The sequence below is a fragment of the Frankliniella occidentalis genome, unplaced genomic scaffold, assembly GCF_000697945.3.
Source record: "Frankliniella occidentalis isolate FOCC.00 unplaced genomic scaffold, Focc_3.1 Scaffold5, whole genome shotgun sequence".
Classification (NCBI taxonomy): domain Eukaryota; kingdom Metazoa; phylum Arthropoda; class Insecta; order Thysanoptera; family Thripidae; genus Frankliniella; species Frankliniella occidentalis.
In genome coordinates, this window is record NW_026267135.1 from 3,507,730 (window position 1) to 3,511,005 (window position 3,276).

General features: G+C 59.6%; 1 protein-coding gene across 2 annotated transcripts in view; it reads right to left on the reverse strand.

Moving 5' to 3' along the window:
• LOC113212223 (neuroligin-1-like) overlaps nt 1–3,276 on the reverse strand; it is a 199,843-nt gene that overhangs the window by 175,769 nt on the left and 20,798 nt on the right. The window contains exon 1 of one of the 2 annotated variants that reach the window (XM_026430836.2): nt 2,136–2,505. The exons of the other annotated variant lie outside the window; for it this stretch is intronic. The gene's annotated coding sequence lies outside the window, so the exon portion shown is untranslated. Of the gene's footprint in view, nt 1–2,135; nt 2,506–3,276 lie in introns of those variants that run through there. 2 annotated transcript variants of the gene reach the window in all.

Below are 3,276 nucleotides of genomic sequence, written 5' to 3' on the forward strand. Positions count from 1 at the left end.
AGCATACAGAAAGCATACCAAAAGCAAACAAATCTTTTTACGTCGGGTACCTCCAATATTCGTTACACCCGCCACATTCCGGTGCTGTCTTAGCTTCCACCACAACCTTTTTCTCCAAATGACCGCCTAATAGGTGGCCAATTTTCGCTTCAAACTGCCAGAAACGCATGCAAAAAAAAGCATGGTTTAACCCCCTTCCCCCCGTTTTTTCCCAGACGTTTGACTCGTGCTTCTTCCGAACACACGCTGCCAAACCTTTCCTCTATCTCTCCCTCTCTTTACTGACAGTCATTTGCGCCCGACAGTCCTCGCATCAGAGACGCTTCACTTGGCGCCACTTGGCAGCAAATTAACGAAAGGCGCCTAGCCGGCATGTTTTCGTCGCGTCAAAGACATGCAAAGCAGCAGCGGCAGAGAGGGAGAGGGAGAGAGAGGGGGAGAGAAAGAGAGAGAGAGAGAGAGAGAGAGAGAGGGAGAGAGAGAGAGAGAGAGAGAGAGAGATGAGCAAGTTCGGGGCGCGGGGGAGTGAAGGGCGGGCCAAAGAGGACTCAGACGCCGGGGGAGGGGGGAGGAGAGGGAGAGAGAGCAGGGATGGTCTTCAAACCGACAGCGGGCGCGTCTGCGTCTCCTTTATAAAATATGAATCGTTCGTCGCCCCCCCCCCCTCCCCTTCCCCCCATTTTACCCTGACTTTTTCCATGCTCTCGTCGTCGTCGCCGCCGACGGAAAGCAAAGGAAGTGACTTAAAAAAAAGTGAAGACGACCGCCCCGACCGACAGGACTACCACCACTGACTGCCCTGCTTGGCGGCGGCGGCGGCATCTCGCCGCTGTTGCGGCGGGAAAGAAAGGAGCTTTTAAACAGTAATCGCGAGTAAGCAGAGGCGACGCCGCGGCAGCCCGGGGGGGACGCGTGCGGGGGCGGCACGGGGGCGGCGCGGGGGCGGGCGGTGCTAATTTCACGCCGTGGAGGGCTGATCACCACCATCATGACGTTATCCCCCTCTCTCCCCCGAACCCTCTTAGCCCCGGCGGCAGGAACAGCAGCAGCAGCAGTAGCAGCAGCAGCAGCAGCGGCAGTCCCTCCTGGGAGTCTCGTGGATGTCCCCGCGCCACGCCACGTCAGGCGGCCCCCCCTACCGCCCCCAGTAATTTGATACAAGGGCGGGCGGCGGGTCGGTCGCGCTACGCCGCGCCAGAAACACACAGCATATCAAAACTAATTGCCACCAACTGATTTGTACGACGCACCGGGCAATTAGTCACGTGACGCCGCCCGCGTCCGTTGAAATAAATAATAGTTATTCGTGGCTATCGCCCGGGCATCAGCAGCAACACTGTAAATCTGGGGTGTCCAGCAACTGTGCGCTGTAAGTCGCACAGAAACCTGGGTCGTGCGACTTAAGTCGCACAGCTGCTGGACACCCCAGATTTACCGTGTAGCGCTCCTGGCCACACATCGTACACGTACATCCCACATGAATCCGGCTTACTTGTAGGGAGGAAAAGGATAGGGTCCGTACGAGCACGAATGGCAAAAATAGCTAAATTAGCTAAATGAGCTATGTAGCTTAACGAGCTACATATAGCTAAACAAGGGATACCTAATTATTTTTGGCTAGGTGGCTAAAAATTCAGGTGTTGAGCTACATAGCTAAATGTGTAACTTATGTATCGCTAATTTTTGTTTGAGACATAGCCTAATTTTTAGCTAAAATAGCTAATTTCGAGCGACAAAGGCGAAGTTTACGCTATTCCGTATTTAGCTATTGGTTGAGCTAAACGGCAAATCAATTTTCTCCGTCCGGACACACACACACACACACACACACACAGCAGAGAATGCAGCAGGGGCAGTGCATATGTGAAGCCTTTTTAGAATGTGCGGCTTGTGGCCACAATGTGGGATTTGTCACCGCGGAACATGTAATAAAAAAATAATCTCACGCACTTGACGTGTTTTACAGGATTATAAAGAGCAGAGGGCAGTCGTCGCGCGCGTAAAGTCGACAAAGACAGATGTTGTGTTCTCGTATAAAAATTCCAGCGCAAAGAGACAAGGAACCCCTCGAAAAAAAGTAAAACGAAAAAAATTGGTATAGGCGGCGGCGGGCTGCACTGTGTTACGACACTCACCTGGTGCTCGGCAGTCTGAGCGCCGCCAAGTCGAAGGAGTAACAAATCCAAACGGGCGATGAAGTATAACTCGTCGCACTCACTCACTCGCACTCACGGTGGCACTCACATCCGCGGCGCACTCGCACTGTGTGCTACCGGCGCGAGCTGTCCCGGGGCAAGCGCTCCCGCACGGGCAGGGTGGCGCTCCCGCGCACGGGCACGGGCACGGCGGCGGCGCTCGGCGGCGGAGCTTCGCGATCCCGACGGCCGGGGCGTGGAGCCGCGGTGCCCCCGCGCGTGTTCCTCTGGTCCTGGCCCCCGCGCGTGTTCCTGGTCCTGGCCCCCGCGCGCGTCTCGGCTCCGACCCTCTCGCGTCGGCGGTCCTACTCGCTCTGAGCGGCGGCAGCAGCAGCCCTCGGGGGGGTGGGGGGCGGAGGGAGAGGGGTGCGGCTCCAGGGGGTGGCGTGGTGGGGGGCGCGCCGTGGTGGGGTGCCGGGTCACGGGGCTGCTGCAGGGACTGCAGGGTGGGGCACACCCCCGGCACCCCGCGCCGCCGCGCCCCGCCGCGCCCGGCACCCTACCCCACCCCGGCACCCCCGGCGGCGCGGGGGCAGGGGCGCTGCGGATCCGGTCCGGGACGACTGCGGACGACATTCCCCCTGGCAGGGACGCCCGCCTCCTCCCGGGCCGCCCACATCGCCAGCCTCCTCCGGGTCGCCGTCATCGCCATCTTCTACAACAGGGCCTCTGGGACTTCAACCGGACAAGCCAGCGACGGTCAGCTGACCCCCACAGCTGACTCGAAGGTCGACACCGTCGTGAACCTCAAGGCCACCCACATCGCCGTCCTCCTCCGGGTTCGGGCTGCCTCGCGCACACCCCACATCGCCGTCCCTCCTCACAGCCACTCTTTACATGAGCGCTATCCTCGTCGCTAGAGGCCGCCGCCGACGCCATCGCCGTCGTCCTACCCACGCCGTCCTCCTCATCACCATGGTTCTTCTTTCGCGTCCTCCTCCCGGGGCGAACCCTCATCGCCGTCCTCGTCCCGAGCAGTAATATATGGGCGTCCCCTTACGCGGGGGTGGTGGGGGTAGGAGTGGGCGACGCACTAGAAGGACGCACGGCGCGGGATCTAGTGAAAGAGGAAGGACGCGGG